Here is a 27959-nt window from a genome sequence, read left to right as displayed (position 1 = left end):
TTTAAAAATTTTATCAGGGTAATAACTATATAATATCATTAATTTACATTAATTAGATATGATTTAATTATGTATTATATATAATTATATATATAATTTGTATAAATATATTACCAGGATAATAATCCTTTGAGAAATATACAAATACAGGAAATAGAGACATTTTTCTATAATTTCTATGTAGAAATTAGGATTCTTTACCACTGAGCCAGCAGGGAAGCCCAGGATAGTGATGTGAAATTAAACCTTTATCACTCTAAACTGAGGAACTGGAAAAATCAATAATATTAACTGAGCACAAGATTTTATAGCAATAGGTACCAACTGGGGATCCAATCAAGTGATAGAAACCACATGTCAATTTAAACAGGAAGACTTTAATATGAAAGATTATTAAGTTATTATAGCTGAGTAAATAAAAAGATGTAAGAAAAGTCTAAAGGGAATTCTAGGGCTGAGGGAGAGCATAGAAAGGAAGATAGAGAAATGTTGCCCTTCTTAAGGTGGTGTTTCAGAGCTCATCGGACAAGGGGTAGCTGAAGCCCTTTTTCTATAGAGCAGCATAGTTTGCTGGGGTGTTCAGGCCAGTGCTGGGTCATAATTGTCAGGCAAGCAGGAACAACACTTCGGAACCCAGTTACCCAAGTTTGGTATTAAAAATGGGCCCTCAGGAGGAGTGGGGCACTACTGTGCGAGTCAAAGAGCAAGAGGTCTCTTTGTTAGGAGGGCTGTGGCAAAGTGGTCACCGCGCCCTTATCTGGGTTCTGAAGTCACCATGGGCCGCCCCAACTAGGCTGTGGCAGAAAACCACTACATGTCACCATACACACACTTCTCTAACAGACAGTTCACCAGGAGCAGGTAAACACAAAATAGAGCAGGGAGAGCAGCCTCTTCCTTCAGCAATGTTCCTTTTAGTACCCTCTACTGACAAAGCTTCCCTGACAAAAGGCTTCCCTAGTGGCTCAGATAGTAAAGAACATGCCTGCAATTTTGGAGACCTGGGTTTGATCCCTGGGTTAGGAAGATGCCCTGGAGAAGGATAATGGCTACCCTCTTCCAGGATTCTCTGCCCCGGAGAATCCCATGGACAGAGGAGCCTAGCAGACTGTAGCACATGGGGTTCCAAAGAGTCAGTTACGGACCAGTTGACTAACACTTTCATTGACAAAGAACTAATGCTTAAAAAGCCCTATAGCTGTTCTAGGTTCCAAACGGTGAACTTAGAGCTGAGAGACAACAAAATTGATAACTGGCATGTCATGTACAATGATTATTATTCATAATTATTTTTTTCACAGGCAGTACTTCTTGATAGCTACATATATTTCATTTATATTCATCAATCAAATACTTAATGCTTATTTTTTGTGATCACCTTAACCACTTTTATAGGCCAATGGAGAGCTAAATTTGCTGTCACATAGGCTGTTAATCTCTTATCCACTGGTGCTTCTCCAAAATAAATAGCAAGTCATCTTTAAATTCCCATAAGCATTTATCTGCAATTCTCACATTACTTCCCAACTTTTAACCTTTTATTATATTTACTTGTGAATATCTTATTTTCTGTCTTAATACATAAACACCTTGAGAATAGCATCCATCTTTCCATTTTTCACTATAACATGCAAAGTGCATACTTGTGAAAGGCACACAATAGTTTCTGCATTAATCAATAAAATATTATACTTGGAATAACAATGCCATCTCCCAAGAGTGAGAGATATAACACAATAGTTAAAAATTCAAAACCTACAGCAAAAATAAAAACCTAAAACACAGAACATTTTTTTCAGAACATTTTATAGTATAAGGTCTCATAAAGTGACCATATAGTTTCCTTAATATTTAGACATCTGATATTTATAAAGTAGCAAAGGTTTTTATTCTGATTCATCCTTGAATAAGAAGAGAATGTTACTTTGATAAAAATTTTTATCAGTTTAGCTTTTGATTAGCAACTAATAGGACACTGGCCAATTGGTTTTTGAAAAAGACACCAAGACGATTTGATGGGGAAAGAATCAATTTTTTTCAACATTTGGTGCTAGAAAAACTAGACACCCACATGCAAAAGGAAGAATTTGGGACCATGTATAACACCATACAAAAATTAATTCAAGATGAATCATAGATATAAATGTTAGAGCTAAAACAATAAAATTGTTTGAGAAATACGAGTAATTTGTCATGATCTTAGGTGAGGTAATGATTTCTTAGGTATAACACCAAAAGCACAAGCAATCAAAGAAAAAAATTGGTAAATTGTACTGCATAAAAAATGATTTGTAGTTCAAAAGGCAACATCAAGAAAATAAATATAAGCCAAAGAATAGGAGAAATCATTTGCAAGTTACATAGTAGATAAGGAATTATATGCAGAATATTTTTAACAACCTCTTACAAGTCAATAATAAAAAGAAAAAAACCCAATGTAAAAATAAGCACAGGATTTGGATAGACATTTGCTCAAAGAAGATACATTAGCACATCAAACGATGTTCAGCAATCATTATCCCTGAGGGAAATGCAAATCAAAATCATAATGAGATACCACATCACATCTACTAAAACGGGTATAATAAGAAAGACAGATAAAAACAAGTGGTGTTGAGGATGTAGAAAAACTGGAACCCTCGTATATTGCTGGCAGGAATATAAAATGGTACAGACATTTTGGAGAACACTTTGGTAGTTTCTCACTATGTTAAACATAGGTATATTGTATGACCTAGTAATTTCACTCCAAAGCAAGAAAGGGAAATGGAAACATACATGCATACAAAAACCTGTATGGGAATATTCAGAGCAGTCTTATCATAATAGCCGAAAAGTAGAAACTTCCCAAATGTCCGTTAACTGGTGAATGAATAAACAAATATGGTATATGCCCACAATGAAATATTACTGAGCAATTAAAAATAATAGTACTGATACATACTGCAACATGGGTGAACCTCAGAGATACAATGTTAAATGAAAGAAGGCACAGAAAATAATGTAATGCATTATTCAAATTCATATGAAATGTCTAGAAAATGCAAACGAATGGAGACAGAAACTAAATGGTGTTTGCCTAGGACTGACAATGGAAGTGGGGAGTGAATACAAATGCACATTAGGTTTCTTTTCGGCTCAATGGAAGTGTTCTAAAATTAAGTTGTAGTAATGGTTGCACAACTCTATAAATATACTAAAAATACTGAATTACAAATCATGTAAACAGTGATAATTATTGACTCCCTTTCTTTTCTGTTTATGAATCAGAATGCCTTATCATTTCTTTATGCTTTACTCCTCTAAAGGAACTCAAGAAGAATTTCGTAGAAATAACAACTGTGATATTTGAATTATTACTATATTTATTTACATAATTTTCTTTTTGCCTAAAGTCAAAAGTGATTATTCCTCATGGAATGTCTATTAATTACCTTCGGTGTTACATTGGGCATTACAATAGAAAAAAAATCTTTGTTCCAAATTTAAATTTAAATTTTGAATCCCATTATGACCAGTCAAGGCACAGTACTGCATTTGCATTGAAATAGTATACATAAATAAGAATATTGATTTTATTAAGATCAGTAATGCTGAGGTTTAGAGATGGTATGCAATATATTCAGAATCTCAAAGAAGCAATGAATTCTATGTTTTTAAAATATTTTTTATACAGCCAGCTTATATTTCTTAGAATTCAAGTACTTAAAAGATGGTATCTTGAAACCTAGTGTTATACATCATAGGCTCTCAACACATATTTGTAAAGTGAGTGAATAAGTGAATGAATGACTGAGAAAATTATTTCTTGCTGACCAACTTCCTGACTGCTCTACTCCAAGGCCCAGTAACTATGAATGCTAAAACATTTAGTATTTACAATGTTTAAACAGTGTTATTGGTCAATGTTTCCTGCATTTATCTATCAGATTGAGCAATCAGTATACATGTTCATCATAAATATGATGTGGACTCAACTTACTATAATTTTAAATAATTCTAGATAGTAATATATAACATTACATTTTATATGCCAACCATTTCTCTCTTTTTGTTAGTTTTTTGATTTTGGTTAAGGAGTTTTTGGCTTCAAGATGGCTTGAACTTTAGCCACCTGATGCCAAGAGCTAACTCATTTAAAAAGACCCTGATGCTGGGTAAGATTGAAGGCAGGAGGAGAAGGGGACAACAGAGGATGAGATGGTTGGATGGCATCACTGACTCAATGGACATGAGTTTGAGTAAACTCCAGGAGTTGGTGATGAACAGGGAGGCCTGGCATGCTGCAGTCCTTGGGGTCACAAAGAGTGGGACATGACTGAGCAACTGAACTGAACTGAACTGATGGCTTGAACTAAGAAAGTCCATAGAAGAGGAGGTTTCAGGGTTGGCTCATTCAATCATTTCAGCTAAGAAGCCAAGCTCTGTTCAAGCCTCTATTCTGCCACCTTCAGTGACAGTTGAGTAAGGTGGTCTGCAACAGTGAAAGGTGTTACATCCAGAGAGGCAACACCAGAGGAAAAAGATCATCTTTTCTCGTGGCTTTTTCTTAGGAGAGCAGTGAGTTTTTCTAGAAGCCCCATGGTAGACAGTCTATATTTCATTAGTTAGCATGGGATAATGAGTCTATTGCTAAATCAGTCATTGACGATGGGAATGAGGTCACCTCTAGGCTAATCAGCCCACTCCTAGAACTGGGTGAAGAATTGAGACAGACCAGTTTCTCATGACCCTTCAATGTCCTGAGGAGGGTGGTACCTACACAGAATCAGAGTTATGCTAAGAAGAAAGAAGGTGACTACTTGTCTACTGTTTAGTTGCTAAGTCATGTCTGACTCTTTATGACCCCATGGATTGTAGCCCGCCAGGCTTCTTTGTCCCTGGGATTTCCCAGACAAGAATACTGGAGTGGGTTCCTATTTTCTTTTCCAAGAGGTCTTCCCAAACCAGAAATTGAACCCGAGACTCCTGTTTTGGTAGGCGGATTCTTGACCACTGAGCTACCAGGGAAGCCACTTGTCTATTACCACTACCAAATTCAGGAGAAAAAAGAAAATTTTCTCAGGTCATTTCAACTGACCTTGAAAATAACAACTTCTTTCAAAGCTCTGATGTATAGATTATGCTCTGAGAATTAGATGTGCACACTGAGATTTATTACTAGAGGGTAAAAATTACTAGACTTTAAGACAAAATGAAAACTAAAATTGTTTTTAACACTGTAATGTTACCCTGGTTTGGGGATCTAATGTGATTCTTCCACATCATGGAGGATATGAATGATCCTTTCTTAGAGAATATTGTTAGGCAGGAAGTTAGCCATGAACAACAAGAGGTGGCGGCATCAGCTAAACATCCAATGGCCGTCTAATCCCACCAAGCTATTTACCAACCCTGCCCCACATAGCCCCCAGTGGTACTCCAAAATAGTCAGGGGATCAGAAAAACTCTCCACTGGCTGACTGTAGGGACTTTCCCCACTCTGGCACATGTGCACACCTCACACTATCGTGTACTTAGGTAAACTTTGGCAGCCATTGGGCTCATTAACTGTTCATAAATGTTCCATGAGTAGATACATCTAATTATAACAGACTGAAATATGTGAAGGATGTGTACAGTACAGCCTCTTATTATATAACCTCAGTCAATGGACCCTATGGATTATGCAAATAAGCTTGCCTTAAAAACTCTACACCTCAGCCCGCCAGGGTCATTGCTTCCCTTGACCTGGCCCACCTCTCTTTTGAGATGTTCCCTCTTCCTTTATCTTCAATAAATTCTCTTCCAACAGGTAAGACCTCAGATTCTTCTTTGCATCCTTACCAAGAACCAAGGCTAATAGGAGGAGAGGTCTCACCCAGACTCTCTGCTAACAATATCAAACCTATAACTACATATAATTGAAGGGCTTCCCACATGTTGCTAGTGGTAAAGAATCTGCCTGCCAATGAAGGAGATATAAAAGATGTAGTACATTGGCAGGAAGATAATAATCATAAAAGCATGAACCTCCAAAGGGAGCTGCAGGAATATTGAAATGTATTCAGGTACCTCAAAATAAAATAGTATTAAATGGTGGATTTGAAAGTGGATTCGATTAAGGTCCTATTTAGGCTTCCTCAATGGCTCAGTGGTAAAGAATCCGCCTGCAATGTAGGAGACACAGGAGTTGAGAGTTGGATCCCTGACTCAGGAAGCTCCCCTGGAGGAGGAAAAGGCAACCCACTCCAGTATTGTTGCCTGGAAAATCCCATGGACAGAGGAGCCTGGCGGGCTATAGTCCATGGGATTGCAAAGAGGTGGACACGACTGGAGCAACTTAGCATGCACGCATAATTGAAGGATACATGAGAACTGTAAAATGATTACCATTTCCGTACTTCCCTTTCAAGTCTCATATTATTCAATATACTTGTTAAAGACATATTTTAATGGGAATTTTAAATCTCTTTAAAACTGTATCTGAATATCTAAGAAGACTGTTATATGTTACTGGAAAGTGGTAGAAAAAGTAAACAGTGCAATAGTTTCTGTGTAGCTGTTCCATGTTAATATTTATTTTGTCTCTGTTTCTGCAAGTAAGGAAAAATTTGAGAAAATTAACACAAAAGGATATATTCTGAACAAATTGTGAGAGGAGGAGTGAATAAGAATAGTGAACCAACCTATTTCAAGCTCTACTCTCAGCAGGGACCCAGCAGAACCGAAGCTGAAAGCTAAGGAGCCTACTGCATGAAACCATTTACCTGAAATTGTTTGCCCCATATGTAAGGGTTGGTGGACTGAACTTTCATCTTGTGTGCACTATGGCAACCCACTCCAGTACTCTTGCCTGGAAAATCCCATGGATGGAGGAGCCTGGTAGGCTGCAGTCCATGGGGTGGCTAAGAGTCGGACACGACTGAGCGACTTCACTTTCACTTTTCATTTTCATGCATTGGAGAAGGAAATGGCAACCCACTCCAGTGTTCTTGCCTGGAGAATCCCAGGGACGGAGGAGCCTGGTGGGCTGCCGTCTATGGGGTTGCACAGAGTCGGACACGACTGAAGCGACTTAGCAGCAGCAGCAGCACTACACAGGCAATGTGGGAATTCTGTTTTTTGGCTCTGTTTTATACAACAGAAGATCTGATGAGTATTAATAGAACTCTAAAATGCTTGATGTTTTTAATGTGTTAGTTAAGTTTACCTCAAAAGTAATTATCCAATTAGAAAGAAACAACATTTCCATAACTGTTGGAATAATTAAATAAAAGTAAAACTCTGTGATGGAATAATACGGAGCCATTAAAATGATCTTTTTAAAAAATTTCTGACAGCATGAAAAAAATGTTTAAGATATAATACCTGATAGATAAAAAATTGCAAACACCGTAAGCATCCTAAGAAACAAAAACAATTCCCCTAAAACAATTCCTCTAAAACAACTTCACCTTCACTTTTCACTTTCATGCACTGGAGGAGGAAATGGCAACCCACTCCAGTATTCTTGCCTGGAGAATCCCAGGGACGGAGGAGCCTGGTGGGCTGCCGTCTATGGGGTCACACAGAGTCGGACACAACTGACGCGACTCAGCAAAACAACAAAAATAAAAATTATTTAGAGGAAAATGTTACAGTATCAAAAGCAATATCTTATTATTCTTGTGGGCAAAAAAAATCACACAAAAGATTATAAGGTATGAATATTATAGTCTTTATACTTTTTAAATATTCTAAATTTTCTATAATAACTATTACTAATTTTTATAACTAAAAGAGGATAATCTTTGGATAATTTTTTTAAAAATTTGACTCAAGCAAAAAACAAAATACAACTCCAACAGATTAAATGGGAAGTAATGAAATTTCTCTGAATTAAATCAAGTCATTTTTAACTAAAGTTAAAAATAAGAAAAAAAAATTCAGTTACTTTGAAAAACAGTGTTTAATCATAGCATATACGGACTCTGTGATAGGAGTTTGGAATTTGCACAAAGATATTAAGATTATTATGTGCTTAAGTACAGTTTTACCAATAAATATATTTATGAAAACATTATTTAAAGTATAGAATTGTTAGGTAATAAAGGTTTCCCTGAAATGTTTTTGTTTTGTTTCACTTTCCAGGCTCCTGTGTCCATAGGATTTCCTGGAAAGAATACTGTAGTGGGTTGCCATTTCCTACTCCAGGGGATTTTCTTGACCCAGGAATCGAACCTGCTTCTCCTGTGTCTGCTGCATTGCAGGCAGGTTCTTTACTGCTGAGGTAGGGTGTGTGTCTGTGTGTGTCTGTGTATGTGTCTGTGTGTACGCTCAGTTTCTCAGTTGTGTCCACTCTTTGCGACCCCATGGACTATAGTCTACCAGGCTTCTCTTCTCCATGGAAATCTTTAGGCAAGAATACTGGAACGGGTTGCCATTTTCCTCCTCCAGGGGATCTTCCCCACCCAGAACTGAACCTGCGTCTCTTGTGCCTCCTGCACTGGGAGGCAGATTGGGATTTTTTACCACTAACACCACCTGGGAAACCCCTATTGAGTACTTAGGTGCCCCCAAATGAACTAGGCAGTGGTGATGATCCTGTTACATCAGAGAATAGGCTGAAATGTGTTGCAGAGAAGGTACAGCACATAATAAGGAAGCCAAGAAATAAGCACAATAAAGTGCAGTTGGTGCTATGATGGAAGTCTGCCCCAGGCACAGCCATAGCACAGAAAGGAAATGAGTCATTCTTGAGAGAAGAGGAGATCATGGCTTTTCAGGCAGAGAATGCAGTAGCAGCAAAGGCCAGGAGACAAAAACAGTTCAGATACGCACAGAAATGCCGTGTATCTGGGGGGCACATGGTAGAGTAGATAGACCATAGAGAAGAGACAAACCTCAACAGCTCACAGGAGCCAGTAATCCTGAATAAACGGAGCTTTTATTGCTGGATGTCACTAATACTTTTAAACAGTGGAGACTTGATGTGCCTGTTAGAAAGGTTACTAGTGTGGAGGGGAGGGAGGTTCTAAGTAGGAAAGGTGCGTATATGAAAAAAGACCAATAGAAAAATTTTACATTGTTTTAGTTGAGAGATGTTGAAAATCCAAACAAGAGTATCAGAATATTTATCTTTTATAATCTCTGGTTTGCTTTGCAACACTTCTTACATTTATTAGAACCTACGGAGTTAAACTCATGATATGTGCAGCTCATATGACAGTAATGGAATACACACTAGTATAATGTGATAAATATTTTCCTTATTCAGCATAACTTCCAGGACTTGGTTACCTGCATTATAATAGTTTCAACTAAGACATGTCCATAATGTAAAAGACATAAATGTATTTACCATAGAACAAGAATTATCAAATTCATCCTTGTCATATAAACTTTTGATCTCAAAACCTCTTTGCATTGTTAATATTATTGAGGACCTCCAAAAGCTTTTGTTTATACTGGTGTATATTAACATTTTACTATATTAGAAATTAAAAGAGAGAAATCATGAAAAAATTAATTTATAAATATCAGTAAGAAACAATAATACGTTAAAATAATATTTTAGGTGAAAAATAATCATAGCTCTAAAAGAAAAAATCTATTGTTTTTTAAATTTTACTTACTTTTAAAATTTATTTTAATTATTTTATTGTCTTATTTTATAAATTTTCAAATCTCTTTAATATTTGGCTTAATTTCTAGATTCTTATATCTGCTTCTGCATTCAATCTATTATACCTTACATTTTGGATGACGAAAATCTGTCCTCACATGCATATGGAGTTTAAATTTTTCAACAGCCTTTTCAATATGTATTCAGTATATTGAATATATATTAAAAAGCAGAGACACTATTTTGCTGACAAAGGTCCATCTAGTCAAAGCTATGGTTTTCCAGTAGTCATGTGTGGATGTGAGAGCTGGACCATAAAGAAGGCTGAGCACCAAAGAATTTATAATTTTTAATTGTGGTGCTAAAGAAGACTCGTGAGAATCCCTTGGACAACAAGATCATCAAACTGGGCAATTCTAAAGGAAATAAACCCTGAATATTCATTGGAAGGACTGATGCTAAAGCTCAAGCTCCAATACTTTGGCCATCTGATGCAAAGAACTGACTCATTGGAAAAGAGGATGCTGGGAAAGACAGAAGGCAGGAGGAGAAAGGGATGACAGAGGATGAGATAGTTGGATGGATCACTGATTCAGTGGACATGAGTTTGAGCAAGCTCTGGGAGATGGTGAAGGAAGGGAAGCCTGGCATGCTGCAGTCCATGGGGTAGCAAAGAGTTGGACACAACTAAGGGACTTAACATCGACAATATATATTTCAATACATATTCAATAATAGAGTCTTAGAAGTAGTCTTCTTTGAAAGTCTAGCAAAACTAGACAAATAGAAGCTGAAGATGTGTCAATGAACTTGTATTGTGCTACATTAAAGTCTGTTGGTTTATCTTGCACTTTGAATGGATCTATTATCTGTGTGTGATTTTGTATCATTATCCACTGCTCATTTGTAAAATATTGCTTGACTGAGTTAGCAGATCTTTGAAATGTGAATGTCATCATTCAGCACATCAGAAAATTCTTTGTTTTGAGAATCTGTTGAATTTATGGTGGAGATACAAGTTTTCCAAAATTCTAATTTTTCTCTCAAATGTTCAAATGTTGTCCTTGCTAACAAATATAGTCAATTATCTTTTATTGCAATGACAGGCTCATTTCACTCAGTTTCAAAAAGTCATCTGCCAGATATCCGAGTCTAAATAACCACAATTTGTCAGTCATTCTTTCAAGTAAAAATGGTGTTACATAGAAAAGCAGCTAATTCAGCTTGCAACTCAAAAGTAATTGCACAAGTATTTTATTTATTTATTTTTTGAGTCAACCATCATCACACTTTTGTTTGTGAAAACTATTTTGTATGCATACTTCCCATTTCAGCACACAGAACATAAAAAAAAAAAAAACAGGTGCACTTATTTATGTGTCTAGGTGAAACAGAATTAATACTTTTTCCTGCTTCATCAAAGATATTTTTGCAATAAATCTGTCTTTTAATTTTACTAAGATGTTTACTTACTTATTTTTACTGGAGGTGAATGGTGATGAAGACTACAGTGACCACAAGTACAGTTTGGTGCCACTGTTTTTTTAAGGCCAAGAGTTTTAATTGCTTTTCACCCTAAGTGCAATAGTCAGTACAGTGAAAAAGGCAAAAAATGTTCTTTTTATTATTCTGAAATACTTTTGCCCTGAAGGACTCCCTAAAAGGTTTCAAGAGAACTCAAGGAGATCTGTGGGCTACATTTTGAAAATAACTGAAGTCATGTTAACAATTTGATAAGGCTTACATGGGGGCTCATTGTTAAAATGGCTCATTATGTTGACCTTGCAAACAAAGGATAAAGTACAGTGACTCTTGAGACAGACCAAACTGCCCAAATGACATTCTGTTTTCCCGCTGGCACCTACCTTCTCAAGGCTACGAGACCACTGGATGCCAGACCTCTGGCTATGTGACCACAGGACTCAGCTACAGGCTAAAAATTAACCATCCCTTCAGAGAATTTTTCATTGATGAGGTATAAGAAAGACCCCGTCACAAAGAGGATGCTGGTTCTCCTTAAGGTCTAGTCACCTCGTTTCTAATAAATTTCCTTTTCTTTGCCTGACTGCCCAGCTCATTCTCTTTTTCTCTGCACTCTCCACAATTTTTCCATTTTTTGGATTACATTCTATATGCATCAAAGAGGCTTCCCAGGTGGTACCAGTAATAAGAATCTGCCTTCTGATGCAGGAGATGTAAGAGACGTGGGTTCAATCCCTGGGCTGGGAAGATCCCCTGGAGGAGGGCATGGCAACCCACTCCAGTAATCTTGCCTGGAGAATTCCATGGACAGAGGAGCCTAGCGGGCTACAGTTCACACGGTCACAAAGAGTTGGACATGACTAAAGTGACTTAGCATGCATGCACACATCAAAAGCTCTGAACAAACTGAGAAAATAACTGTGGAAATATTTTCACATAACCCATGAGTGGAAGGAGAGTTAAAAATGAAATGCAAAATTCAAGGGTAAAACAAAATGCCTAGGAATGGAAAGAAAAAAAAGAGTGCTCACTTCAGCAGCAAGTATACTAAAACTGGACTGATACAGAGAAGATTAGCATCACCGCTTTGCAAGGACGACACACAATTCATGAAGGGTTCCATATTTTTACACATGAAAAGATGCTCAACAGCACTAATTATTAGAGACAGGCAAATCAAAACTACAATGAGGTATCACCTTACACCAGTCAAAATGGCCATCATAAAAAAATCTACAAACAATAAATGCTGGAGAGGGTGTTGAGAAAGAGAACACTCTTGCACTGTTGGTGGGAGCGTAAATTGGTATAGCCACTATGGAGAACAGTATGGAGGTTCTTTAAAAAACTAAAAGTGGAATTACCATATGACCCAGAAATCCCACTACTAGGGATATAACCAGAGAAAACCTACAATTCAAAAAGACACATGAACCCCAATGCTCACTGCAGCACTATTTACAATAACTAGGGCATGCAAACAACCTAAATGTCCATTAACAGAGAAATGGATAAAGAAGTTGTAATACATACATAAAATGGAATATTACTCAGCCATAGAATGGAACGAAATTGAGTCATTTGTAGAGACAAGATAAACCTGGAGACTGTCATACAGAATGAAACAAGTCAGAAAAAAAATGTATAACACGTATGTGAAATCTAGACGATGATGTCAATGATCTTATTTGCAAAACAGAAATAGAGACACAGACATAGAGAACAAATACAGGGACATCAAGGAGGGAAATGGGAATGGGATGAACTGAGAAACTGGGATTGACATACGTACACTACTCTGTATAATACAGGTAACTAATAAGGAAACAGTGTACTGCCCAGGGAACCCTACTCAATGATCTGCAGTGACGTAAATGAGTGGTGGTGGTGGTTTAGTTGATAAATTGTGTCCAAATCTTGCGACCCCATGGGTTGTAGCCTGCCAGGCTCCTCTGTCCATGGGATTTTCCAGGCAAGAATACTAGAGTGGGTTGCCATTTCCTTCTCCAGGGTATCTTCCTGACCCAGGGATTGAACATGCATCTTTTGCATGACAGGCAGATTCTTCACTGCTGAGCAACCAGGGAAGACCTAAATGAGAAGGAAATCCAAAAAAGTGGGAATATATGTATAGCTGATTCACTTTGCTGTACAGTAGACAAACATACAACATTGTAAAGCAACTATATTCCAATGAAAATTAATTAAAAACAAAAAGAAAAAAAAAAAACTGAGAGTAAAGGAGAGTAAGTTTTGGCTCCAGAGAAAAGAGAGCTGAGCTGAGATTCCATTTTTTGTCATCTTATAGAAAGAGTTATATGGAGATCACCCTCTTCTGTTCTTTTCTTACTGATTTCGATTTAACTTAACTATGTTCATTCAAACTTCCTTTTTCAAATTTCTTCAAAGGAAACTCTTGTCTTCAGTCATATAGGTTGATGATCTATAATCCTCTAAATACCTTAAACATTGGTGTGCAATCTTCCAGACTCCTCAAATCACCTGAAACCTGAAACTCCAAGGCCCAAGCAGCACAGAAATTATGGTACTCTAGACCTGAAACCAGCCTGTTGCCTCCTTGGTTTTGTACCAACACACTGACAGACATAGCCCAAAATATCTGGCCTTTGTAAATGGCATATCACATTCCAGGGTAATATCAAAACTGCTGCCTGAGAGCATTTGTCAAGTCTCAAAGTAACTCTTTCCAGGATTTTCAAATCCACTGAATTTCTTAGATGGAAATATTTTATGTGACAGAATTCTTAGTTTTTCCTCCTCTTTGAATATATACTTAGAAACACTGAACTCTAGTTTCTTTTTATTCAATATTAATCTTTAATTTTAATTATCAGTATTTGCTTTAAAACAATCTAGACACTGTTATCTAAGACTTATCATTAACCATCTATTCCTCTTCGCACATAATCCTCCCACAACACCTTCAACATAAATAATTTCACATCTCCAAATGCAACAAATACTAATAATTACTTACAGGGCTCCATCCTGCCACCTCTGGCTCAATAGTATAAACTGATTGTTTAATCTTGCCATCATTGGATTTGGTAATGATGTTAACCTTATAACTCGATTCTTCCCAATTTGATGAGTTTTATTCTAAGCAACTAAGAATTTATATATTAATACATATCAGTATTTAGAAGTTTTTGTTGTTGTCATTCTCAATCTGAGGTCAGTTCAGTTCAGTCGCTCAGTTGTGTCCGACTCTTTGCGACCCTGTGAACTGCAGCACGCCAGGCCTCCCTGTCCATCACCAACTCCCGGAGTCCACCCAAACCCATGTCTATCGAGTCAGTAATGCCATCCAGCCATCTCATCCTCTGTCGTCCCCTTCTCCTCCTGCCCTCAATCTTTCCCAGCATCAGGGTCTTTTCCAATGAGTCAGCTCTTCATATCAGGTGGCCAAAGTATTGGAGTTTCAGCTTCAACATCAGTCCTTCCAATGAACACCCAGGACTGATCTCTTTTAGGATGGACTGGTTGGATCTCCTTGCAGTCCAAGGGACTCTCAAGAGTCTTCTCCAATACCACAGTTCAAAAGAATCTGAAGTCTGTTCTTACTAACAACCCAGTGCAAACAGTAGATGCTCCATGAATGTAAGACAACATTCCCCAAAGTTTGCTGAATTCTACAGGGAGAAGTTAAATTACCAAATTATACAATTTTCAGAACAACACCCTTTTGAAATTCCAAAATTAATATTATGTTAGATTCTTTCCCAATGGTTATCTACTTGCTACAAATTTTCCAAAAATGTTACAATATTATTATAGAGGAGTTTGGGGCTGATAAATTATTCAAATATTCAACTGTTTCCTTAATAACTTTGAGTTTACTATTTTTACTAGCAATATAATAAATATCTTTGTACAAAAGACTAATTCAGTTCCATTTGAAAAATAATGTATGCTAACTTTTATGCTGATTTTTAAAGTAACATACACTTATTTTAGAGAATTTGTACCAAAAAAAACTTTGATAAGTAAAATAAATTATTAACACTGATAATTTTGCATATGTAGAATTGTAGGGGTTATTTTATCCTTTATTATTTAATACTTTCTTTTTTGCTTTACATAATTAGCATGTACTAATACCAGGTGGTCAACAGCAAAATCAGAATTATTATATTCTTTGCAGTCAAAGATGGAGAAGCTCTACACAGTCAGCAAAAACAAGACCGGGAGCGGACTGTGGCTCAGATCATGAATTCCTTACTGCCAAATTCAGACATAAATTGAAGAAAGTAGGGAAAACCACTAGACCATACAGGTATGACCTAAATCAAATCCCTTATGATATACAGTGGAAGTGACAAATAGATTTAAGGGACCAGATCTGATAGACAGAGTGCCTGATGAACTATGGACAGAGGTTCGTGACATTGTACAGGAAACAGGGATCAAGACCATCCCCATGAAAAAGAAATGCAAAAGAGCAACTTGGCTATCTGAGAAGGCCTTACAAATAGCTGCGAAGAGAAGAGAAGTGAAAAGCAAAGGAAAAAAGAAAAGATATTCCCATCTGAATGCAGAATTCCAAAAAATAGCAAGGAGAGATAAGAAGGCCTTCCTCAGCAATCAAAGCAAAGAAATAGAGGAAAACAACAGAATGGAAAAGACTAGAGATCTCTTCAAGAAAATTAGAGATACCGAGGGAACATTTAATGTAAAAATGGGCTCGATAAAGGACAGAAATGGTAGGGACCTAACAGAAGCAGAAGATATTAAGAAGAGGTGGCAAGAATACACAGAAGAACTATACAAAAAAGATCCTCATGACCCAGATAATCACAGTGGTGTGATCACTCACCTAGAGCCAGACATCCTGGAATGTGAAGTCAAGTGGGCCTTAGAAAGCATCACTATGAACAAAGCTAGTGGAGGTGATGGAATTCCAGTTGAGCTATTTCAAATCCTCAAAGGTGATGCTGTGAAAGTGCTGTACTCAATATGCCTGCAAATTTGGAAAACTCAGCAGTGGCCACAGGACTAGAAAAGGTCAGTTTTCATTCCAATCCCAAAGAAAGGAAATGCCAAAGAATACTCGAACTACCGCACAATTGCACTCATCTCACATGCTAGTAAAGTAATGCTCAAAATTCTCCAGGCCAGGCTTCAGCAATACGTGAACCGTGAACTTCCAGATGTTCAAGCTGGTTTTAGAAAAGGCAGAGGAACCAGAGATCAAATAGCCAACATCCGCTGGATCATCGAAAAAGCAAGAGAGTTCCAGAAAAACATCTATTTCTGCTTTATTGACTATGCCAAAGCCTTTGACTGTGTGGATCACAATAAACTGTGGAAAATTCTGAAAGAGGTGGAAATACCAGACCATCTGACCTGTCTCTTGAGAAACCTGTATGTAGGTCAGGAAGCAACAGTTAGAACTGGACATGGAACAACAGACTGGTTCCAAATAGGAAAAGGAGTACGTCAAGGCTGTATATTGTCACCCTGCTTATTTAACTTATATGCAGAGTACATCATGAGAAACGCTGGGCTGGAAGAAACACAAGCTGGAATCAAGATTGCCGGGAGAAATATCAATAACCTCAGATATGCAGATGACACCACCCTTACGGCAGAAAGTGAAGAAGAACTAAAGAGCCTCTTGATGAAAGTGAAAGAGGAGAGTGAAAAAGTTGGCTTAAAGCTCAACGTTCAGAAAACTAAGATCATGGCATCTGGTCCCATCACTTCATGGGAAATAGATGGGAAAACAGTGGCTGACTTTATTTTTGGGGGCTCCAAAATCACTGCTGATGGTGATTGCAGTCATGAAATTAAAAGACGCTTACTCCTTGGAAGGAAAGTTATGACCAACCTAGATAGCATATTTAAAAGCAGAGACATTATTTTGCCAACAAAGGTCCATCTAGTCAAGGCTATTGTTTTTCCAGTGGTCATGTATGGATGTGACAGTTGACCTGTGAAGAAAGCTGAGCGCCAAAGAATTGATGCTTTTGAACTGTGGTGTTGGAGAAGACTCTTGAGAGTCCCTTGGACTGCAAGGAGATCCAACCAGTCCATCCTAAAGGAGATCAATCCTGGGTGTTCATTGGAAGGACTGATGTTGAAGCTGAAACTCCAATACTTTGGCCACCTCATGTGAAGAGTTGACTCATTGGAAAAGACCCTAAAGCTGTGAAGGACTGGGGGCAGGAGGAGAAGGGGACGACAGAAGATGAGATGGCTGGATGGCATTACTGACTCGATGGACATGTGTTTGGGTAGACTCTGGGAGTTGGTGATGGACAGGGAGGCCTGACGTGCTGCGATTCATGCGGTCGCAAAGAGTTGGACACGACTAAGCGACTGAACTGAACTGAACTTTGTTATTAGAAAAATAAGATTTAATGTTTTATTTTTAAAAAGAAAATATATAAAAAAGAAAATTGAAGTTGCAATCCTATAAACTGGAGAAACTATTACATTATTTCCCGGGTTTTGTTTTCCCTAAGCAAATATGCTTTTTTTTTGTTTGTTTTCTGTCTTCCATTGACATCATACTAGATATATATGATATCTATGTATGGTACTTTTTCATGTAGCATTATATCCTGAACAATTTTGCATAGAAGTAAAAATGCTCCTTGAAATATTACATTTAATGGCTCTACAAGATCTCATTATTTGCATGAATGATGATTTATTTACTCTTTCTTATTACATTGTGTATGTAGATTGCTTTCAGTTTTGTTTGGTGGAATTATTCCTCTTAAAAGGGGAATCGGAGAAGGCAATGGCACCCCACTCCAGTACTCTTGCTTGGAAAATCCCATGGATGGAGGAGCCTGGTAGGCTACAGTCCATGGGGTCGCTAAGAGTCGGACACGACTGAGCGACTTCACTTTCACTTTTCCCTTTCATGTATTGGAGAAGGAAATGGCAACCCACTCCAGTATTCTTGCCTGGAGAATCCTAGGGACGGCGGAGCCTGGTGAGCTGCCGTCCATGGGGTCGCACAGAGTCGGACACGACTGAAGCGACTTAGCAGCAAAAGGGGAATAGATTGGAGGAACTATCAGTCAAGGACCCAGTTCACGCTTAACAAAAGGGAAAGATTCGTAGTCCAAAAGTGACCATTCAGATTCTCACTTCCTGGAATTTCAATCATAAAGCTGAATGTATTAAAAAAAAAAAAAAAAAAGCCTGAAAACAGCTGAAGTCAATCATCCCAGAAGATAACAGCTTGTTACAAAAACCACCAAAAGTCCAAAATCTGGGCTATCTGTCATAATTTTCCTTTTTCTTGTCATTTCTAGTTTCTAGATTTTACCTACCGCTTCTGTCTGTGAGCCCTAATAACTTTCCATGACGTTACATATATACTTACATTAATGTCATTTTCAGTTGTGTCCCAACTGAGACTGAGTTTAATTGAAACACTTTGAAATTATTTTACTTATAAGTGTCTCATGACTACCTCATGTTTTATATCCCTTTTTGTCACTTTTCTCATTGAAACAAGTAAGAGCCTTAGTTTAGTAAATTTATCAGAGATTATAAAAAGAACGTTACAAGAATATAAGTGGAATCACCATTTTGCTTCTGTAGTCTTTGTTTTTCATCATGCCTCTTTAAATGCAAACCTAATTAATTGCCTTTATTTGACTATTAACAAAAACACAGACGGCTCCTTATTATTTAGTGGGATGAAAGCATGAATAATAAAAGACTACCATTAACAACAATTTGACAATACAAAAGTGACTGTCAGTTTCAATCAGCTTTGTTCATTATTTTAGCAGTCATAAGTGTAGCCAAAGACAACTACTATGGACTGAATTGTGACCCTTTCAAAATTCAGGTGGAAATAAGGAATTTAAAGAAGGGGTCAGATTAAAATGAGGCTATTAGGAGGCTTCTATTATAATCTGACTTGTGTTTTATAAAGAGAAATACGGACACAAAAAGAGATACTAAGGGTGCACACAAATACACACAAGAAGGTTGCCATGCACAAGTCGAGGAGAGACATCAGAAGAAAACAAACCTGCAGAGACCTTGCTCTTGAACTTCTCGCCTCTAGAACTGTGAGAAATAAATGTACGTTGTTTCAGATATCACGTCTGTGGTATTTCATTATACAGAAGCCTCAGCCAACTCACACAACAGTCAACCTTATTTTAAAGACACACTTCTATCTCAAGTTCAACATTTTCCCCTCAGTGGTGTTTAGGAAGCAAAAGATGACTAGCAACATGTATTATACAGATGTTTGTCTGAATTTTGGAGAGCACATGCAATAGAGGTATTTTTTAGAAATAACTAGTAACTTTTCTCCAAAAATGTTAGCTCATTGCTGAACTGCACAACATTGCCTTACATTTCCAATCGCGTCACAAATGAGTATGTGTTCATTTCTAATAAAATTTATAATTTTATAAATTATTATAAAAATTTTATAATATAAAAATTTGACATAAAGTTAGGTAAAAAAAAGTGCTTAACAGTTAAGGACATAGAGGCCAATTTTCTCATACTTTAAAGTTGTATGAATTCTCCAGAAGGGAGAATCTTCCTGCATTTTTCTTGAAGAAAAAAGTTGCCCCTAGTACCCAAGGTATCAAATCATTGCTAATGGTATGCTAAAAACATAGATGCACTTAAATATGGAATGACCAACAGCATTAACCACAAAATTCAATGGGGAAAAAACAGTCTTTCAAAAAATGATAGTGGGACAATTGGATGGCAACACAGAGAAGAATGAAGTTGGCCCTACCTCACGTTATAGACAAGATCTGACTCAAAGTGGATCCCTAATACAAGAGATAAAACAATACAACTCAGAGGAAAAAGAGACGCAAACTTTCTTGACCTTGGATTAGGCAGTGGTTTCTTATGTACGACATAAAAAACACAAATGACAAAAGAAAATATTAAAGCCAAAGATTATAGACACATCACCAAAAATTAAAGCCACGGTTACACAGAGAGCTTCAAAGAAGGAAGAGACAAAGGATTTTTACCACTTACAATGATAAACTAAAAAGCAAGGTTTATGCTAAGAAGAGAAACACACATTTGCTAGAAAGGAACTACAATGTTAGCAGGTAACTGAGAGAAAGTGGGAACAAATATAAAAAGATAAACCATTAGAAAGTGAATTTTGAAACAAATTTACCAACAAAAGATTTACTATAGATAAAATGAGAGCAGATACTTACGTTTTACTGTATTATTTTAAAATCACATTAATATGAATTCATGTGCAGAAAAAGATTTGTTCAAACTCTCTGAATACCTACTGTGCTATGACCCCTCTAGGGGACGTATTGATTTGGTTTCTGTCTGCTCCCAGGCCACATCTCCTCAATTTGGTCATTTCAGGGAGGAAGTCCTGAAGTGAAAGCAAAACTGACTAGGTGACAAGGGATGCTTTTTATTTTAACTGATAGTTTATAGCAATCTAACCGATAATCTCATTCAAGCAAGTTTTTTTTTTTCCATCAAAAAGTCTTTTAAATATTTTTGAGCCAATTTCACTGCATACTAGGAACTATAGCATTCTTCACAGAATTTTACACATTGTTGAAACTTTGTGTGTGTATAAAAATGATTCGACTTAGTTTTTTTTTTTTTTAACCTAGTAACTTGTCATCCTTAAATCTAGGGCTTATATTGACTTCACATTGTTCCTTGACTTGTTTTGTTTTTTTTTTTTATAAAGGCCAGGGACATTTAGAGCCCTAAGCATGCTCATTGAGACTCCACAGATCTGGCTCCATTTCCTTCCATTTCTTTTGCACTCCAATCACTCACAAGCCAGGTGCCATTCCTTATATCTGTCAGGCACTCTGCCCTTTGGGACTTTTCTTCCCAGACTGCTCTTCTCTCACCTCATTCAGATAAAAATTATTTTCTGCACCTCTCAAACATTGGTTTTTGTCTCTACATGCTCCTTTTATCCTCACTGTGGCTCACATCGCCTTTTTTTGTTTTTCAAATAACGTGTATTTGCTATTATTTCATCACACACTCATTTGTCTACTAACTCCATCTTTAGACTGCAATCACCATGTGGGCAACAATTTTGTTTTATTTACCATATTCAGCACCTAGAATAGGGATTTTCCAATAGTACAGAAAGGCACATTTTTTTTAAATGAATAAATGAAGTAGATACAGAGAATTACTCTAAACCAAAGTATTTTGAAATTTCGGTATGTAAGAAAAGAGATAAATTATAGCTACCATGTACAGATGGCAGCAACCAGAGTCTGTACTACGTGGGCTAAGCCATCATTCTACCATCACATGGGTGATATCCTTATCCTTATTCTGCAGTCAAGAACACAGATCTAGTAGCCACATAGCCTGGTTTCAAGTTTGGGCTCTACCGTCTACAAACAAGCTCAGGGCAAGTTAACCTCCCTGTGCTTCCTTGGTTTCCTCACCCATAAACTGGTGATTAATAATAGCACCGACTTCACAGAATTAAATGAGAAAATATATTGAGGTGCTGCTTAGAAAAGTGGCTGGTAAATGCTGGGGCTTCCCAGGTGATACAGTGGTAAAGAATCTGCCTGTCAATACAGGAGACACAAGCAATATGGGTTCGATCCCTGGGTTAAGAAGATCCCCTGGATTAGGAAATGGCAACTCACTCTAGTATCCTTGCCTGGAAAATTCCAGTGACAGAGGAGCCTGGCAGGCTACAGTCCATGGGGCCACAAAGAGTCAGACACAACTGAACACACACAGCAACAACAAAAGAGTAAATGCTACATATCTGTTAAATAAAATAATTACTAAATGAGAACCTAGACAAAAGAGAAAGTTGGAAAAGCAGAGTTTGGGACAGTTTGGGGAGATTTGGCTAAGTTTTTTTTTTTTCTGCCTATAGTTGCTCTGAGAATCTCTTCCTCACCCCTACCCTAAGGCAGTATCATCTAAACTGATCTGTGAAACAGGCTTCAGTGACTACTCAGAATTGCAAAGGGAACTGATTACTTCACAGATCCTAGTCCCATTGACTGATTCTTAGTCTCCAGCCTCCCTATAAACTCTTCCTCCTCTCCTCCCCCTTCCAAGGGAGCTGGGACATCTGGCATGGGCTCTCAGTATTTACAGGGAGGCAGTGATGAGTTCAGCCTCTCCAACTAACCAGGAGGAGACTAATACCTTGTGTGACACCCAGGCTAAATTTTACAAGGATGCTCCTTTGTATGAGAAGAACACAGAGAGGAAACACATAAATAATGTAATAAAATGCAAAATATACATATCTTATATATATATACATATCTTATACATAATAAACCAACATTTCCTGTGTTCTCCTCTATGGACTATAGCCTACCAGGCTCCTCTGTCTGTTCATGGAATTCTCCAGGCAAGAATACTGGAGTGGATAACCATTCCCTTCTCCAGGGGATCTTCCCCATCCATGGATTGAACCCTGGTATCCTGCACTGCAGGCAGATACTTTACAGTCTCAGCCACCAGGGAAGTACTTCACTTTCGCTTCATTATGTATCAATATAAATTCATGAGGACTGCTTGGTCTGTACTGTCCTAGAGGTAACTCTAAAGGGACCCCCCAATTTTTCCCTTCCTTGTCTGCAACATCCAAAGAAGATGCTCTTCCATTTCTCCTCTCTGAAATCTCTGGGTTTCCAGATAGTGCCCTCTACACAAGGAACTGAAATAGGAGGGAAGGGGGCAGAGCACAAACTTGAAAAGAATGACATAGCCCAAGGAAATGACAGAAACTGATTAGAACCAAAGAAATCCAAAATTCAAGACAGCAGACAAGTCACCTTCCACCAGATCTTGAGCCTCAGTATATGCTCATTGCAACACATCATCAAGCTAAATGATACATCCACAGGCACCATGACAGTTCCATGGCCAACGAAAGGCCAAAAAGTGTGTGGTAGCCCAATTCCTGGAAATCTGTACCCTTCCCCAAAATAGTTGGAATAATCCTCCTACCCATTAGCCTATGAAATTACCCAAGCCCTAGAAACTAACCAATCAATGTTTCGAGGCAGCTCTTGCCTTCTGAAATGGCCTACACTCTGTCTGTGGAGTGTGTTTCCCTCGAAATAAATCCACTTCTCACCTATCACTTTGTCTCTCACTGGATTCTCTCTGCAATGAAACTTCAAGAACCTGAGCTTCATTAAATCCTGAAACCTGTGATCTCAGTTAAAAGACCATGGGTTCAAGTTCCAGTCAGAGATTTGGTTGGGTTCAAGTCCCAGTTTGAGGTATGCAGTTTCAGAACTAGCACAGTTCTTACTGACTCCTCTGGATTCTCGAGTTTTAATTTCCTGTGTTGGTGGCAATAGTTTACATCTGTGTCTCTGGTCTGTCTCTTTGCCCCTAGTATCTCTGGTTGGTAAAGCTGAATCCTGGCTGAGATACCCAGTGCCTTCTGCGATATGGTATAACTAATTAGGCCTCCAATTGTGCCTTTCCCTTCCCTTCGCAGATGAAGAAAACCTCTCGACCATGCCTTAAAGGGAAATAGCCCTAATAATTGAGTCTCCAGATGCCAAATAACTAGGCATGGGGGGCCATGTAAACAGAGACTATCAGTATTGGCAGCAAAATCCAACGTATTATTTTTATCAGTATGAGCATTCTAGCTATGCTTAAAAAGGTATTTGAAAACAACAGGCCAACAATGTGCAGAGGGAAGAAAGAAAAAAAGCCATAAAACTGAGCTGCAGTAAATTTCATGAAAACAAATTCCTTTGCTCAGTTTATGTGATATAACCAGCTCTGTTACAAGGTTACCTCATCCTCTCCACGAAATTGTTTTCCCATAAATCTCAGTGGCCATCCATTCCTGTCTACACATTCTGTTCCTAAAATAGACACCATATAAAAATCTCTTCAAGAAGCTTTGTGGAGGAAGGCCTAAACTGCATCACTACCCCTGCTTGACGGCAGTTACAAAAGCAGCGACCGCAAAGGAGAGGCTTAAAGAAGTGTTCCACCGAAGTTATTGGGCTTCCCAAATGCGCAGATGAGGGGAAAGTAAAGTGTGAGATGCTGGTGTGCATGCAGGAGTTCCGAGTTGCCTCGCCTTGGCGTGCCAGGTATTGTAACAAACAGGAAAGGTAAGCGACCCACTGCTCTGGAGGACAGAAATGAAGCAGGGATAGCCAACCTCAGAATGGAATTTTCCTATTTCTGCTTGGCATCAGCCTCCTAGGATGATTGAAAGTGCTTAATGGGGAAATATGTTCTGTTGCTACACTAGCACATCAGAAATACCACGTGAACCTGAGAATCCATAGAAAAAAGAAGCCACATTTTATAGGTGTGATAGCAACAGCGTTTAGCAATTTGCAAGTTTGCTACAGCGTCTTAGAAATATTGAGTCTCAATTGGAGAGAATGTTACCCGGCTTTGGCTTTGATCCTTTCATGGGACATGTGAAAAAGCAACTACCACCACTCTTTTTTGGACTCATTTGCTAAAGAGGAGTGACAGCTGTCACAGAGTCACTGAAGGGAACAAAAAGAAATATGGGAAGTAAATGTGGTGGGGGTGGGGGGAGTGTCTTTAAACAAATACCTCAAACAGGTAGGAGAGAGGGGATCCATGATAACAAGGACCTTTGAAAAAGCCTCCAGTCCACCCACAGACCTTTTCCTGTGCTGTCTGGAAAAGTAACACGTTTCACACTGGGAACTGAACAGGATCTGCAGTATCACTGCTGCTAGTGACCTCTGTGTAATTAAAAGTAACTCAACCTTCCCCATTTGGCATTCCAGGAAGAAGGGCTTCTTTCCCACTGCCCTGCAGCTCCTTTATTACCATGCTCAATCGGAGTTACAAAGAATAAACCCTTGTCCCCCTCTGGCCCAAGGCAGGCGGCATTTCTCCTCAAAAGCCCAGCTTCTGCCGAGGAGGCTCAAACCCCCGCAGTGCTAGGCTCCAGCCGCGGTCCGCTGCTGGCTTTCTTCCTGTGGGGTTAACTTGAGATCTAATTTTTGCTCCATCCTTAGGAACAATATGACCTCTATTCACAGCACCGCTTGTCCAGTTCTAAAGCACCGGTGAAGGAGGAGGGGGCTTCAAAGGGAGACCTTGAATAGAAAAGAGGGTAGCAAAGGCAAGAGCTGGCCAGGTGCCAAGCTATTTCGGGCCAAAGAATCCCATCTTGTATCAAAATGCTGAACTGCAAAACAAACCTGATTTCAGTTCGTGGAAGGTGGAGAGAGGAAGGGGGAGGGGAAGGGGAGGAGAAGGGGAGGAGAAGAGAGGGAGGAGGGGGACCCGTCGGTCCGAATTCACATACAAAAATGGACTTCCTGCTCTGCCCAAACTGTATTTCCACGGGCTCTTTTTTCCCCCCAAAAGAATAACTGGAATGAACATGCCTAAGATCGCGACGAAATAAGCAGATGGCTTACCTGATAAAAAGGAAAATTACCCATCTGCAATGAGGAACAGCATCTCCCAAAGACCAGATGATAACGTGCCTTCAGTAGCAATTGTTCTGATTCTTTCTTGCAAAGGTGACCAAGTATTTACGGGGACTGCAGTCTCACTGGGGCAGGACACACACACACAAACACACACGCGCGCACACATACACACATGCACCAGAGACCTCTGCAGTATCCTCTCGGCTTCATCCTCGCCTCACTCTATGGTACCTAATACAAATCAGCAAATAGCTTGTTTAAAAAAAAAAAAGTCGAGGTAGCACCTTACATTACATCCCCATCTAGTGGTCAAACATTAAATATTTTTTTACCAGCAGGAATTCTGTGTTCTTTTTCAACCTCTTTTCTCTCAGCCTCATTTCCCTCTTCCCTTTGATCTCTCACTATTGCTTTGTCTGTTTCCTCTTCATTTATAATTTCTCTATCAAATAACTAATGACTCAAAGATGAAAAAGTTTAAAACTAAATATAGCTATTTTCAAGTACAGCAAATGACTTTTGTGTTGTTTTTGCATTTTATTTTTGTTCAAAAGTATTACTTTATTCTTACTATGAATCTTTGTTATCTTTACAAATTACATAACCTGTGAATAAAACTTTGTCTTTTTTATTCCACCAGAAGAAAATTAGGAGGTCATTTATGACAGATCAATGGCTTTCTGATGGGGATCTACTTGAAATTTTTTTCTCATTTTTAACATTGTGTTTTAATAGTAGGTTCTGTGTTATAGTGAAGAGATCTGAGTGAGAAGTTGTGTTACTACAAGTTCAGTCCTCATGAGTGTGTGCTTTTGAGCAAGTCCCTGAACTCTTTGAGAACTTGCGTTCCCCCACCTTCATTTGTTGTTAAACAAGACTATATTCCCACTTTGTCTATGGTTCTATTATCCTTTACTGCATTATATTTCCACGGTTTTTAGACATTACCTAAAATTTAGTTATAACAACATTTTAGTAAGCAAATATATATATTTTGACTCCAACTAAGTATTATCTATTGATAGAATTATGAAAGCCATGTGCATCAGGTTTTCCTAAGACAAGGGAAAATTCCTGCTAAACTATTTATAACTCCAGGAAATGAGAGTGCAGCTTTCTGTGTTATAAACTGTACTTTAAACCTGATCTTTGGCATTTGGTCACTCATATGCTCACAATTAACTATGTGTAGATTTAGTCATCTGGCATAATTTGCAGTAAATATTTCATCTTGGTTGTCTGTCATCTAATCCACTTATTATCGATAACTATCTTGCCTCATTATTGATAACTATCCTGCAAAGAGTCGGACACGACTTAGTGACTGAACAACAACAATCTTGCCTGTGCTTTATCATTTATTAAATGACATCACCTTCAATATTTAATTGTTCTATTCCTTACTATAAGACAGTGTGGTAGATACTATTAATATTATTAAAATTATTCCCATTATACATTTGGGAATAATGAGGGCTTTCTGAGCCTCACTGAGATTTATTCAAGGCTGCATCTAGCTTGCAAAGTAATAAAACTAAAGTTTTTGGTCCCAAAGTCCATCTGTTCTATACAACATACTCAAAAGTCCTCTTTCCCTTTTCTAGAATCACAGGAATGTAATCTGCATTTCTGTGTTCACAAGACATTTACTAAAGCCTTTGACTGTGTGGATAACAATAAACTGTAGAAAATTCTGAAAGAGATGGGAATACCAGACCACCTGACCTGTCTCTTGAGAAACCTGTATGCAGGTCAGGAAGCAACAGTTAGAACTGGACATGGAACAACAGACTGGTTCCAAATAGGAAAAGGAGTACGTCAAGGCTGTATATTGTCACCCTGCTTATTTAACTTATATGCAGAGTACATCATGAGAAATGCCAGGCTGGATGAAGTACAACCTGGAATCAAGATTGCTGGGAGGAATATCAATAACCTGAGATATGCAGATGACACCACTCTTATGGCAGAAAGTGAAGAGAACTAAAAAGCCTCTTGATGAAAGTGAGAGAGGAGAGCGAAAAAGTTGGCTTAAAGCTCAACATTCAGAAAACTAAGATCACGGTATCTGGTCCCATCACTTCATGGGAAATGGATGGGGAAACAGTGGAAACAGTGTCAGACTTTATTTTTTGGGCTCCAAAATCACTGCAGATGGTGATTGCAGCCATGAAATTAAAAGACGCTTACTCCTTGGAAGGAAAGTTATGGCCAACCTAGACAGTATATTAAAAAGCAGAGACATTATTTTGCCAACAAAGGTCCGTCTAGTCAAGGCTACGGTTTTTCCAGTGGTCATGTATGGATGTGAGAGTTGACCTGTGAAGAAAGCTGAGTGCCAAAGAATTGATGCTTTTGAACTGTGGTGTTGGAGAAGATTCTTGAGAGTCCCTTGGACTGCAAGGAGATCCAACCAGCCCATCCTAAAGGAGATCAGTCCTGGGTGTTCATTGGAAGGACTGATGTTG

At 38.2% G+C, this 27959-nt stretch overlaps 1 protein-coding gene and 1 non-coding gene across 2 annotated transcripts in view; one reads left to right on the top strand and one right to left on the bottom strand.

The window, feature by feature from the left end:
* Positions 1 to 25714, bottom strand: part of SCN1A (sodium voltage-gated channel alpha subunit 1) — a 141637-nt gene extending 115923 nt beyond the window's left edge. Inside the window, exon 1 of the mRNA XM_081581222.1 lies at positions 25477 to 25714. The gene's annotated coding sequence lies outside the window, so the exon portion shown is untranslated. The remainder of the gene's footprint in view (positions 1 to 25476) is intronic.
* On the top strand, positions 12092 to 12197 carry LOC145543919 (U6 spliceosomal RNA). The gene has a single exon (XR_014081162.1). It is a non-coding gene; the product is annotated as a U6 spliceosomal RNA (small nuclear RNA).
* Positions 25715 to 27959: the final 2245 nt, after the last annotated feature.

This window comes from Giraffa tippelskirchi, chromosome 3 (assembly GCF_054371585.1).
Source record: "Giraffa tippelskirchi isolate mGirTip1 chromosome 3, T2T-mGirTip1v1.2.pri, whole genome shotgun sequence".
In the NCBI taxonomy this organism is placed as follows: Eukaryota; Metazoa; Chordata; class Mammalia; order Artiodactyla; family Giraffidae; genus Giraffa; species Giraffa tippelskirchi.
Note: the sequence above shows the minus strand (reverse complement) of the source record. Positions and strands in the feature narration are given on the sequence as shown.